Here is a 14,833-nt window from a genome sequence, read left to right as displayed (position 1 = left end):
TTAAGTGGTTAAACTGCCCTCATTACAAACCGAAGTTCATCCCTTTGATCCAAGAATGAAATGTTACAATCTTATCTTTATAGTTATCTCACCTGAAGAATGTTGTGATAGGCAGCCTGCCAAGTTTTTATCTTTTTACTGACAGCTGTCAGCAGAGAACTGCTCTGATCGGGGGGGGGGGGTTGAATCGCAATCTCGATACTTTAATGATTAATCGTGCAGCTCCAGAACCTGCATTAACCTTGAGCTCCAGTATTGGATCAGACCACACAGGCTAGTCTTTGCTCCCCATATGCCTCAATGAGCCTTGGCCATCCATGTCATTGTTTTTTTTTTCCTTGGACTACTCTTGGTCGGTCCTGACCACTGCAGACCGGGAACATCCCACAAGAGCTGCAGTTTTTGAGATGCAGTCATCTGCCCATTCAAATTTAGCTTGTCACAGTTGCGCAAATCTTCACACTCTCCCATTTTCTCTGCTTTCAAACACATCAGCTTCAGGGACAACATGTTTACTTGCTGCCTAAGCATAATGTTATGGCTGATCGGTGTACGAAAAAGGTGAATGTAGCCTTATGGATGGGTAGCCTTTCTGATTGGCGTTTTTTTCAGTGGGACTACATGGCAACCATGCCCCCTCTAGATGAAACTTAGTTTACAGAGCAGCCCAGGATTTGTGGCTTCTATGGTGCTCGCCAGAGAGGATGAAAATATATCCGAGCGTCTGAGGATCCCATACCAAGGAAAGAAGGCAGCTTACAGTCCCTACAACAATCCATTGCTTTGCTTTAAAGATCCAGCAAAATCCCCTCTCTCACACGGCCTCAGTACATTAGAGTTTTATTATGTAGACAATATGTAATTATTTTTTACGGAGATAATGGAAAGCTCAGCGTCTGAATAATAAGGAATATAACTACCTGTCAAAACAAAGTACAAGTTCTCTAATTACTGAAACAAAACATGGTTTACAGGGTGTGTCACTTCACCATCCTAAGCTGAATTTTTATTTTATATTATTTAAATTTCAAGTGTAATCTATCACAATAGGTACCCTACCCTCCTTTATGATAAAGTTAACCTTTAAGGACCTATACACACCTCAGCACTTTGTAACTTGAAGCTCCAAAATGCTGGAGAAAAAAAAAAAAAAAAAAAAAAGTTTTCTATAGAGTTGGTTCACATCTCCACTCCAAGTTGCCTAAAGCTAAATGCTGGAAGCTCACAAAAGTTCTGGAGTTTTTTTGTAGCTCAAAATGCACGTTTTTGGCGCATTTCTAACCCCATGGAAATTAACAGAAAAGTGCTTTTTCTGCACGAATGCAATAAATTAGTAATGATATATTACAACTGCCTGCACAGAAATTTGGCATACTTCTTTATTACGTATTTGGTTGCAGGGTGGATTTGATTTAAATCAAGTCAATCAAAAAAAAAAAAAAAAAAAAAAATTTAAATTAAATTTTGATTTAAAGCAAAAAAATCTGATTAAAAAAAAAAAAAAAAATACAAATAAATCAGATTTGTTTGAAAAAAATAAACTCATTTATTTATATCCACCCTGTTTGGTTGCTAAACAGAAACTATGCAATTAAAAAAACAATATTATGTCAGGGTAAATAAAACATATTTTAAAAAGACAAAATTCTAGGCAACAAGTGAAATTCGTTAGATACCAATGCTAAGACACTTCCTTTTCTAGGGTGACAACTCACACACTGTACTGTATCTATGGGGGAGCAACGTTGCTCTATTTATTGGTAAATTAAACAGACCAAAAAGGGAGCAAACAAGAGATTTTCATTGTAGGGGTTTACTTACGCTAGAGCTGCACGATTCCGGCGAAAATGAGAATCACGATTTTTTTTTGCTTAGAATAAAAAGATCACGGTTGTCTCACGATTCTTGCGACGTAAAATCTTTCACATTATACAAAAATAAAAATGACTGTGTTTTTTTTTATTCATTAACGTCAATTAAAAAAAAATGCATTTGAAAGACCGCTGCGCAAATACAGTGCGACATAAAATATTGCAACAACCACCATTTTATGTGTACCACCAGTTTATTAATATATATATATATATATATATATATATATATATATATATATATATATATATATATATATATGCTTGGGGGTTCCAAGTAATTTTCTAGCAAAAAAGAAAATTATTTTAACTTGAAACCAACAAATGCCAGAAAAATGTTTAGTGTTTAAACTTTTTTCATTTACACACAAAGTCTATTCCATTGACAAATTGTTACAATGTTTATAGTGAAGTTCAACTGATAAAAGAAGATTTTGATTCTTGGCTGACTGCCCAGTTTTTCTCTTCCTTTCTTTTGAAGGCTGTGGCTTCAGAAGAGCAGAGAGAATTCTTTACATAGAAAGAATTGTAAAACACATTAGTAAAGACCACGATAACGATTATTGACGATTAATTGTGCAGCTCTAACACACGCCAAGTCTCCATTCACACCATACAGGTGCAACGAAGCGCGTGCGTGTTTGTCTGCGTTTATGCACTTTAATGCGCCGTCCAAAGCACTGGGCTCTTTTGCGATGTCACACTGCACCAAAACGCATAATAGGAGATATTCACTGTATACGCATGTGTGGACGGCACATGTGCATGGAAGAGACGGCTCGCAGGTGCCGTTTCTTCAGCTAGTGTGCCGTTACCGCGGCATCGGCCAATCAAATCGCCGGAGCCTGCGATACCCAGCAGTAAATCCAGGAGACATGTCGCCGGCCAAAGTGGTGTGCCGGGATTGCTGCGGGGGCTTCGATCTAAGGCAAGTGCATCATAATGAGCTAGTATGCTATGCATACTAGCTCATTATGCCTTTGTCTTGCAGCTTTTTTTTTTGTTTGTTTTTTTTCTCCCCGTGGGTTTACAACCACTTTAAACTGTGTGTGTTTACCATCACCAAGTACGAATGGCACCACAGACCACCAATAAGCAAAGCACATGCTAACGCACATATTAGTGCAGTGTAATCCAAGTTGTGGTGCAGCAATGTGCATTTATGGTCCCACTGATTTCATTGACTGTACAATCCCTGGATGTGGCTTGTATACACCTGTGAGCATGTACTGCATACAGCCATTCATTACTATGGGAAGCTGTATCTCCAGGGCACAGAAACACACCCACAATTTACATTGTTTTTTTTTTATAATCTTTATTTATATCAAAATTTTTTCCAAAACCAAATAAATACATGTATGAAAAGGAAAAAGGGCCATATTCATGCAAATACAATATATAACATACCAAAAGGAAAGAAATTATTAAATTAAACCTACACATATGTAATCATTATATACCCCTCTACTTTCCCCCACACCCCCCCCCCCCACCCCCCCCCCTTGCCTTGTAGAACCGCTAGTGGGTTCCCTACAATTTACATTGTATGGTCTGTGTGTGCATCAGGCTGCATTCCCACTTCAGCTGAGCGTTTATGTTTGTTTTCAGACTTCTCTTTCTTTGAGTGGTTGCACAGGCATTTCTTTTTATTTATTTTATATATTTTTTTAATATATAATTCTTGTCAGGAAAGGTTGTTACTAGGAAGAAATTAGATACATGTTTTTCAGGCTTTCCCATTTTAGTCAAGGGCAGGAGTCTCCAAATTTGCCTTCATCCAGCCCTTGGGGCACTAGTCCTCCAAGTGACACCAAAGTCAGGGCACTAGTCCTCCAGCTGACACCAAAGTCAGGGCACTAGTCCTCCAGCTGACACCAACGTCAGGGCACTAGTCCTCCAGCTGACACCAACGTCAGGGCACTAGTCCTCCAGCTGACACCAACGTCAGGGCACTAGTCCTCCAGCTGACACCAACGTCAGGGCACTAGTCCTCCAGCTGACACCAACGTCAGGGCACTAGTCCTCCAGCTGACACCAACGTCAGGGCACTAGTCCTCCCACCGACACCAAAGTCAGGGCACTAGTCCTCCAACCGACACCAAAGTCAGGGCACTAGTCCTCCAACCGACACCAAAGTCAGGGCACTAGTCCTCCAACCGACACCAAAGTCAGGGCACTAGTCCTCCCACCAAAGTCAGGGCACTAGTCCTCCCACCAAAGTCAGGGCACTAGTCCTCCCACCAAAGTCAGGGCACTAGTCCTCCCACCAAAGTCAGGGCACTAGTCCTCCCACCAAAGTCAGGGCACTAGTCCTCCCACCAAAGTCAGGGCACTAGTCCTCCCACCAAAGTCAGGGCACTAGTCCTCCAACTGACACCAAAGTCAGGGCACTAGTCCTCCCACCAAAGTCAGGGCACTAGTCCTCCAACTGACACCAAAGTCAGGGCACTAGTCCTCCCACCAAAGTCAGGGCACTAGTCCTCCAACTGACACCAAAGACAGGGCACTAGTCCTCCCACTGGCACCAAAGACAGGGCACTAGTCCTCCCACTGGCACCAATGATGGGGCATTATTCCATGATGCAATTTTTCTACCCCCACGGACCACCAAGCCTATGCCATTTACTCCCACCATGCCAAAACATTTTCTACTCTCAACGGCCTTGTCTAGCCCCTTTAAAGTTTGAAGGGCAGTGTACTGGCCCTTTAAAAAGTTGAGACCCCCAGTCTAGAGGGACCAAAAACACTTAGAGCTAGAGATGCTCATGTACTTTTGAGCATCAAGTGGCACTACAGTATGCTGGGCTGTGAACGGCACCACAGGATTTGTATGGGAGAACATTTGGAGCTTTGATCTATAGAACACTCAATGAACGGGGTCCTAGTACTCTACAAGTCTCGGCTCTACAACCTCTACTTTAAATTGACCAGCAAATAAAATGTAAAATGCATTTGAAGCGTCACTAAACTCAAAACAAAAACAACGTCATAGACTCCAGCATATAATTCAGCTTTACCAATCATTAGATGTGGTGTCTGCATTTCTTTTTATTTTAGACTTTTTTCACCTGGCGATCTGGCCCATAACATATATTTCTTGTGAGACACCTCTGGAGGAATGAGCATAGGAGGCTCAGCAGACAGCAGCACTGTCGGTCTTAGGGGAGGGCAGTGTTAATTGTACTAACAGATTTAGATACACTAACAAATTGAAGCCAAACTCCAGCTCAACCCTTATATACTCAGATAGATACAGCGTTTTATTCCTTTGGAGATAAAAGTTTTACCTGAATAAAAAGCTAATCGATGTGAGCACCCCTGTCAGTGGTATATGGCTGGTCTCATCCCTCTAATTGCTACATCTGCAACACAACTTCTTCTGGTGAACAATAACAGATTTACTCGCTGAAAATAAGAGAAAGAAAAACGAAATGCATTCACCACATGTAAGAAGCGGCGACATAATACATAGTGGTGAGGAGACGAGTGGTGGGGAGAGGAGATGCAGAGATCCGGGTCCTGATCACTGTGCCCCCTCTGCACCTGCCGGGGGAAGATCGGAGCCCCATCCCAGTCCGCTCTCCTCTCCATGCTTTGTCCCAGCAATGGAGTCTCCTCCTATACCGCCTGTCACTGCCGCCGCCGCCTCCTCCTCCTCCCCGGAGTCCGGGTCTTACCTGTGCACGTCCGGCTCTGACCGATCCAATCCTACAGATCCCCCCGGTATAGATCCCGGGGACGGCTCATCCCCTCCGACCCCCGACCTATGTTTCCTGCGCCCGGCCGCACCGATCCCAGCTCTCCGCCAGCGGACCTGACCTGCGCTCACCCTGGGAACTTCTACAAGTGCCATTGTAAAGCCGCCTCCGATTGGCTGCCCCGGACCCCCCTTCTCCCCGGCCCGCCGTGCTTTCACTGCTGATTGGCTCATGATTTACACCTCGGTTTATGGGAGGAAAACAAGCTATTGTATTGATGTATGACCGGCGGCAACCCTGTCACTTCCAACTCTCCTCTCCACTCTCCTCTGCTTTCCACCAATATCCTCCTCAATCATATCCTCTTCACTCTCCTCTCCACCAATGTCCTCCTCACTCATTTCCTCTTCTCTCTCCACCAATGTCCTCTCCTCTCCACCAATGTCCTCTCTGCTCTCCTCTCCACCAATGTCCTCTTCACTCTCCTGTCCACCAATGTCCTCTCCATTCTCCTCTCCACTCTCCTCTCCACCAATATCCTTCTCCATTCTCCTCTCCACCAATGTCCTCTTCGCTCTTCTCTTCACCAATGTCCTCTCTGCTCTCCTCTCCACCAATGTCCTCTCCACTCTCCTCTCCACTAATATCCTTCTCCATTCTCCTCCAATATCCTTCTCCATTCTCCTCTCCTCCAATATCCTTCTCCATTCTCCTCTTCACCAATGTCCTCTCCACTTTTCTCTCCACCAATGTCCTCTCCACCAATGTCCTCTTCGCTCTCCTCTCCACCAATGTCCTCTCCACTCTCCTCTCCACTAATATCCTTCTCCATTCTCCTCTCCTCCAATATCCTTCTCCATTCTCCTCTTCACCAATGTCCTCTCCACTTTTCTCTCCACCAATGTCCTCTCCACCAATGTCCTCTTCGCTCTCCTCTCCACCAATGTCCTCTCTGCTCTCCTCTCCACCAATGTCCTCTCTGCTCTCCTCTCCACCAATGTCCTCTTCACTCTCCTCTCCACCAATGTCCTCTCCTCTCCACCAATGTCCTCTCCATTCTCCTCTCCACCAATGTCCTCTCCATTCTCCTCTCCACCAATGTCCTCTCCATTCTCCTCTCCACTTTTCTCTCCACTCTCCTCTCCACAAATATCCTTCTCCATTCTCCTCTTCACCAATGTCCTCTCCACAGTGTCCTCTCCACAATGTCCTCTCCACCAATATCCTTCTCCATTCTCCTCTTCACCAATGTCCTCTCCACCAATGTCCTCTTTGCTCTCCTCTCCACCAATGTCCTCTTTGCTCTCCTCTCCACCAATGTCCCCCTTGCTCTCCTCTCCACCAATGTCCCCCTTGCTCTCCTCTCCACTGTCCTCCCACATCACTGGACAGATAAGGCAGCTTTGACCAGTAGCATCGAGATCAGTAAATAGGACAATGTCTTCACACTTCGGCCAATGGACCAGTTGTGATTTTCACCCGTCTCTTTACTATTTATCTCTATTACATATTTATACATTGTGCATTCAGATTTAAAAAATAATAATGTTTATCAATATTTTAGATGGAGATAATAGTAGATTTATTAAATATTTGCTGAGAGCTGTTCTACAAAGGTGATTAAAAAAATATGTTCTTATTCATATGTGTTTTTTTATTTTGCTATACATTCCAAATCTTGTAAAGTATTTGTGTCTTTATATGTGATATCTATATATTTAATAATATAGAGAGAGAATTAAATATATAAGTACCAAATAAACACAAACACAATCCATCCATCTATATAGCTGTATATGTGAGCACCGTCTGATTTTATACTTATGATACATAATCCCCCTTTTTTCCACCGATGTACAGTCCTAGTAATGTTTGGATCCAATGTTATTTACTGTATCTAGACAAAATGTAATTTTTTTTATATAGCATTTGTTTAAAATTACATCATTATTAGGGCTCTTTTACAAGAGCATTGAATTCTACAGCAGCCTTTATTAATGTGCATTACTGCATCTATAGTGTTATTGAGCATTTTGGTTGCATTGCACAGGCATTCATGTTGGTTTCATCAGAAAACGCACCTCAAACGCCCCCTGAGATGTGTTTTTTAATTTATTTTTGGTACAAAGCTAAAATGGGAAATTAGTGTTTTTGACGCTTTGCAACCACACCTTACACATTATAAATGTAAACATTGACAAGGAAAAAGGGGAATTGGGGAGAAAAATAAAAAAATTAAAAGAACCTTCAAATAAAAGACCTCGAAAAAATGTGGGTTCAGTTGGACTTTTTAGGCATAAAAGAAGTTGTAGACACAACCAATATATTCAAAAATAATTATTTCTATTTATTAAAACAGAAGTAAAAACAGAAAATAAATAAAAAATTCAATTTCCTTTTTACAAAAAAGAGAAATGTTTTCTCCTTATAACTACACATTTAAGAACTAATTGACATCCTATCAAAGGTAGTAAAGTCCATTTCAAATTTCCAAAAGGGAAAAAACAAAGTACATATCTATATAAATATAGAATCAAGGACATCAACCATACAGTCAACAATTACATATATTTTTGGTGCTCTACATGTTTCGCGTCTGTAATGACGCTTCTTCAGGAGCTGATAACAGTGTTATTCCTTCACAGCGTGCGTCCCAGATGAAGAGACCACCATTTCCGAAGGAGAGTAGGGAAGTTGGCACGATTATTTACACACCCATTTCTCCACAAAGGAAAAAAAGGGGGGGAGAAAAAAGAAGGGGAACGGGAAAGAGAGAGTAATTGTTGAATAAATAAATGTAAATATGGATTTTAAACTTGGTGGGATCACACCTTACACACACTTTAAACACCATGGGTGCGTTTATAGTGATTTTTATGGTGCACTTGTGGTGTGTTTCAATAGAAGTGAATGGAGGTGCTTGCAAACCATCAACTTCTGCTGAATTCCTCAGGCAGTGTTAATTTTTCCTTAACGCGACTGAAAGAAACACTAATGCCCTGTAAACATGGTCGGACTTTCCGACGGAAAATGTGCGATCGGATCTTGGTGTCGGAAAACCTGATCGTGTGTGGGCTCAATCTGACTTTTTCCGTCTGAATTTCCGACACACAAAGTTTGAGAGCTGGATCTAAAATTTTCCTACAACAAAATTCGATCATTTAAATTCCGATCGTGTGTAGACAATTCCGACAGACCAAGTGCCACACATGCTCAGAATAAATTACGAGACAAAAGATATTGGCTACGTTTATAGTCCCATCGTACGCGTTCCACGTCACCGCGTTCTGAACAATCAGATTTTCCGACAACTTTGTGTGACCGTGTGTATGCAAGACAAGTTTGGGCCAAAACCCATCAGAAAAAATCAGACGGATTTTGTCGTTGGAATGTCCGACCCTGTGTACGGGGCATTACACTGCAGTGTGAACACCTCCATCTGCTCCCTATTTTAAGAATTTTCAGTGGCATTGATAGGCAGTCAGGAAGCAGTAAACACATCACCCAACCTCCTATTTTCAAAGCCTGTGTGAAGGAGCCCTTAAAGTGGTGTTGCCACCCAAAAAAAATAAATAAAACATAGCTTAAAATTCATTAAAAAAAAATAAAAAATTATTGGAAAATATATTTTTTTACTCGCCTTTAAATGCCTGTTGCTAGGGGGTCCCTCGTAGTCTGCCTTCTTCAATGCCCAGGCTGGTGACATCACTTCCCCTTGTGCCGCACAGTCATCTGGGACCTGTCACGTGTCCCAGATGACTGTGTGGCGTATCACATACATTATATATATATATATATATATATATATATACACATATACACACACACAATATATATATATATATATATATATATATATATATATATATATATATATATATATATATATATATATATATATATATATATATATATATATATATATATATATATATATATATATATATATATACACACATACATACACACACACACACACATTTTTTTATTTGCAATCCAGTAGTTGTTGGTACAGGGGTACATGGATAGCAAAAGAGAAAAAGAGCATTCCTTTGAGATCAGTTTGGGATTAAATAAAATTGCAATATATAACAAAAGTAACAATGAACACGAATATACAAAATTCAGACCTGACTCAGATTTAAAATACTGACTTTTACATCATCTATCAGAAATTTTCTATGACTAATTTAAAAGCAAACCACAGACAACGCTGGGCGGTAATCCTTTAGTGCGATTTGCAGTGCAATTTGGACCCACAGAATATGCAAAGTCACATGAAAAGTCACACTGAAAATTGTGTCAAAATCACATCGCAGCATTGTGGTCTGAGCCATATACAGGTCTTAGAATGCAACAAAACCTGTAATATAAAATATAATATAATGTTTATAACTTGGATCCTCTATTAGCATATTTAGCCTGAAATAACTGACAGTAAAGTCTAATTCCATGGAAATAGACATTTTCATCCAGTTTCTTGTTGTTTTCCACTGTCTGTTCAGAGATAAATTAAGAAAAGTTGGTCCAGCCAATCCTATAATTGCTGGAGACAGCTGTGGGTGTCTATGTGTATGTCATATTATTTCGTAACAAATAGCTGATCTCTGATGTCTGTGGGCACCAGAAGACGATAATAATAGTAATCAGTGCAATTTTCGAATGAGAAAGCTGGCCAAGAGATAGCATCTTGAGAAGAGACTAATAAGACTATCCCCCTGGTAATGTGACATTAGGTGACTTCTCCAGCAGACACACCTTGGCCTAGCAATGCACCCATCACCTTTACGAATGAAAAGAACCGCTGCCGTCATGTTTGCTTTACACTTCAGCTCTGTGATTACATCTGCAGCTTTCTCTGGAGCCACTATAAGAGGGTTCTTGAGAACCAGTTCCCTGCACAGATCACATCGGCCTGATAAGACTGCTCATAGACGGGACAATTTTGGGAAGGTCCTCATTCATATTCAACTAATCTCCTTTAATAGATCTGTGTACGTAGAGGTGCATTGTTTTTAGTGTTAGGTTGGTATGTTTTAAAGTGTGCTTGCTTACTGTTTATACTTTACTTTGTGCATCGAAAATGCATTTTTTTTTTATACGTTTTTGAATTTAGAATTTGGAGTGGATAATTTGGAGTGGATAGGTCTACCAGCCATTGACCAAGGCTTGTTAATACCAGCTGCTGACCAATCAAATAAGCATATTATTTGTGTTGTGGTGCGCTGCCATTGACTTCAATGGGCCTCCTAATATACTAAAACACAGAAAAAATGGACGGTTCATTTATTGGGGTCATGTAGCGACCAGACGAATTTTCAATTAGTGTGGGCTCCCTGGCTTGACAGAAGTTGATTGGAAAATTTTCCGTTACTCAGCAGAAGCAGCTTGTTAGGTTTGTTTCGCTGTCAGAATACATTGTTCCAGCAGTGTATTGCCTCGTTTGTGTGGATAGAAGAATCTGCCTGATTTTATGTCCAACTTTCCTTGTTTGGCTGTCATATTCATCCTCTCTCAATAAGAGTTTTTGAGTCACTGACCTGGAGCAAGCAAGCAGATCATTATCAGGAAGCTCGTAATAAGCAAAACATGACTTAGTACTTGGTGGCAAAATCCTTGTTGACAATCACAGAGGTCAGACATTTCTTATTGTTGGCCACCAAATTTGCACACATCTCAGGAGGGATTTTGTCCCTCTCCTCTTTGCAGATCCTCTCCAAGTCATTAATGTTTGAAGCTGACGTTTGGTAATTCAAACCTTCAGCTCGCGCCACATGTTTTTTTTATGGGATTAAGGTCTGGAAACTCCAGCACCTTAATGTGCTTCTTCTTGGATAATTGTCATGCTGGAATACACATCCACGACCCATTTTCAATGGGCTGAGGGAAGGAGGTTCTCACCCAAGAATTGGCAGTACATGGCCCCGTCCATCATCCCTTTGATGCGGTGAAGTTGTCTTGTCCTCTTAGCAGAAAAACAGCCCCAAAGCATAATGTTTCCACCTCCATGTTGGGTGGTTGGGATGGTGTTCTTGGGGTTATAGGCAGCATTTCTCCTCCTCCAAACATGGCAAGTTGAATTGATGCCAAAACGCTCAATTTTGTTTTCATCTGACCAAAACACTTTCACCCAGTTCTTTTCTAAATCATTCAGATGTTCATTAGCAAACTTCAGATGGGCCTGTACATGTGCTTTCTTGAGCAGGGAGACCTTGTGGGCGCTGCAGAATTTCAGTCCCTCACGACGTAGTGTGTAATTGTTTTCTTGGTGATTATGGTTCCAGCTGCCTTGAGATCACTGACAAGACTCTCCTGTGTAGTTCTTGGCTGATTCCTCGCCATTCTCATGATCATTGAAACTCCACCAGGTGAGATCTTGCATGGAGCCCCAGACTGAGGGAGATTGACAGTTATTTTGTGTTTCTTCCATTTGTGAATAATCACACCCACTGTTGTCACCCTCTCACCAAGCTGCTTGGCGATGGTCTTGTAGCCCATTCCAGCCTTGTGTAGGTCTACTGTCTTGTCTCTGACATCCTTGGACAGCTCTTTCATCTTGGCCATGGTGGAGAAATTGGAATCTGACTGATTGATTGCCTCTGCAGACAGGTGTCTTCTATACAGATAACAAGCTGAGGTTAGGACCACTGCCTTTAATGCTAGCCATACATTATACAATTTTCTTCTATAGATTTCCTTTAGATTTACCAAAACCATATAATATGAGGTCAAATTTAAACACTTTCAATTTGTGTGCAATCAGACAGGCCCTTGTACCACACAGTTGAAGGTAAATCTAAAGGAAATTGAATAAGAAAATTGTATGGTATATGGCCAGCTTAAGAGACGGCTCCTAATCTCAGCTTGTTACCTGTATAGAAGACACCTGGGAGACAGAAATCTTGCTGACTGATAGGGGATCAAATACTTATTTCACTCATTAAAATGCAAATCATTTTATAAATTTTTGGAAATGCGTTTTTTTTGGTTTTTTTTGTTCTGTCTTTCACTGTAAAAATGAACCTACCATTAAAATTATAGACTGATCATTTCTTTGTGAGTGGGCAAACAAACAAAAGCAGCAGGGGCTCATATACTTTTTTCCCCTCATTGTAAAGCCATAATGAGCTAGTATGCACCGCATACTAGCACATTATGTTAAAGTGATTATAAAGGTTCATATTTTTTAGTTTAAAAAAAATAAAAATAAACATGTCATACTTACATGCCCTGTGCAAGGGTTTTGCACAGAGCAGCCCTGATCCTCCTTTTCTGGGGTCCCATGGTGGCACTCCTGGCTCCTCCTATTCATCGAGTGCCCCCAGGGAGAGCCGCTTTCAATGGGGGCACCCGTGCGGGCAAGCTCCCAAGTCCTGCTGCTGCAACCATTGTCACAGACAGCAGGACTTGGCCCCGCCCCCTAGCTCCTGTGTCACTGGATTTGATTTACAGCGGCGGGAGTCAATGGCTCCTGCTGCTATCAATCTGTCCAATGAGAACCCAAGACAGCCGCTGGAATTGCTGTGTTCATCCCCATCACTGGAACGATCAGTTTAAGGTAAGAAAAAGGAGGGCTCTGGGGGGGCAGCTGCAGCACAGAAGGTTTTTAACCCTAATGCATAGAATGCATTAAGGGGAAAAACCATAAGGGTTTAAAACGCCTTTAAGCTTACTTTAAAACAAAGCCCTCCCACACTCAGATATCAGAACTGGAGGCCGCTTCTATCTTTACCCATCTTGCTTCCGGGTTCACAGACTCCGGCTCTGTGACTGGCCGGAGCCACGATAATGTCACTCCCGTGCATGCATGCAGGAGCCACCGTTTTACAGCACAGGGCTCTGAAGGAACACCATGGGTAGCCGTTCCTTTAGTGCACATGCGCCAGTGATGTCACTGGCTGCATGTAATATCTCCTAAATGGTGCACATTTAGGAGATATTTACACTACTTATAGGTAAGCCTTATTATAGGCTTACCTATAAGTAAAAGTCAGTAATAGAAGTTAACTTCCACCCTAAACCTTCCATTCTTTCTCAGTATATGGCTCTCACTGCTATCAATCTGTCTTGTGAAGAGAGAGAGATTAGAGGGAGCTGCAGCATTTGAGCACAGCTCTGGATCGAGATTGGGCTCAGGTAGGTATATGAGGGGGCTTTGGGGGAGCTGCACACAGAAGGTGCAGAGAATGCATTATTCAAAACCCTGCCTTTAGATCCGCTTTCAGCTTTAAAGGCAGGGGATCAACATGACTGCTAGGCAACTAGGGCTTGCAGATGGAGATTAAAGGGATCTTCACAGCGGTGCAACATGCAATTTACAAATTGCACCTGAAGTCTCATCTAATGTCTTTCTATGGCATGGTCTTAATAGGTGGGATTTGAAGTAGCGCCGCGATTTGAAAAATAGTTCCTGCTCCATTTTTTGGAGGTCTCATTGACATCTGTGCATGAAATCGCAGAGATGTCGGCAAGCCCCAGATGAAAGCACATTGTCCTGCAGCGTTGAAAACGCTTTGAAGTAGCGCAATTTCAGAGTCGCATTCAGTGTGAACGGGGGCTTAAATATTTCAGAGCGCAAAAGACCTATAAATTCTCCTAAAAGTCTACAAGCCACATAAACTGCCATAAATGTGTTCCTGTTACTTGTTATGACCATAACGCATATTTGCTGACTTTATGAGTTTCAACGAACCCTTCCGAAAATCATCCCGCTTATGACCAAACTAAGTGGAAGGCTAGCTGTTAGGCCAGGTTTACACTGCTGTGCTGCGGCTGCAGTTTTGGTGTGGCTAACCTGCTGCTTTCCCTCATGCCGCTTACACACGACCGGTTTTCCTGTCAGAATAAACTCTGAAGGTTTTTCCGACGGAGTTCCGATGGAGTTCTGCTGAAACTGACGTACGTACACACGATCACACCAAAGTCTGATCCTTAAGAATGCAGTGATGTACAACACGTACGACGGAACTAGAAAAAGGAAGTTCAATAGCCAGTAGCCAATAGCTTCCATCTTGTACTTTCCTCAGAGCATGCGTCGTTTTTGGTTCATCGGAACAGCATACAGACAAGTCGTTTTCCCGCTAGGAATTGGTTCAGTCGGAAATATTTAAAACATGTTCTATTTCTAGGTCCGTCAGAATTTTCGTAAAAAAAAAGTCAGATGAGGCATACACACGATCGGAATATACGATGAAAAGCTTCCATCTGACTTTTTCTGTCGGACATTCCGCTCGTGTGTACGTGGCATTAGACTTTCTATTA

General features: G+C 41.8%; 1 protein-coding gene across 1 annotated transcript in view; it reads right to left on the bottom strand.

The window, feature by feature from the left end:
• Window positions 1-5,728, bottom strand: part of FZD6 (frizzled class receptor 6) — a 106,899-nt gene extending 101,171 nt beyond the window's left edge. Inside the window, exon 1 of the mRNA XM_077493141.1 lies at window positions 5,552-5,728. The gene's annotated coding sequence lies outside the window, so the exon portion shown is untranslated. The remainder of the gene's footprint in view (window positions 1-5,551) is intronic.
• Window positions 5,729-14,833: the final 9,105 nt, after the last annotated feature.

This window comes from Lithobates pipiens, unplaced genomic scaffold, assembly GCF_037356315.1.
Source record: "Lithobates pipiens isolate NorthernLeopardFrog02 unplaced genomic scaffold, aLitPip1_a1.2 Scaffold_19, whole genome shotgun sequence".
In the NCBI taxonomy this organism is placed as follows: Eukaryota; Metazoa; Chordata; class Amphibia; order Anura; family Ranidae; genus Lithobates; species Lithobates pipiens.
This window is presented reverse-complemented; position numbering and strand designations above follow the sequence as displayed.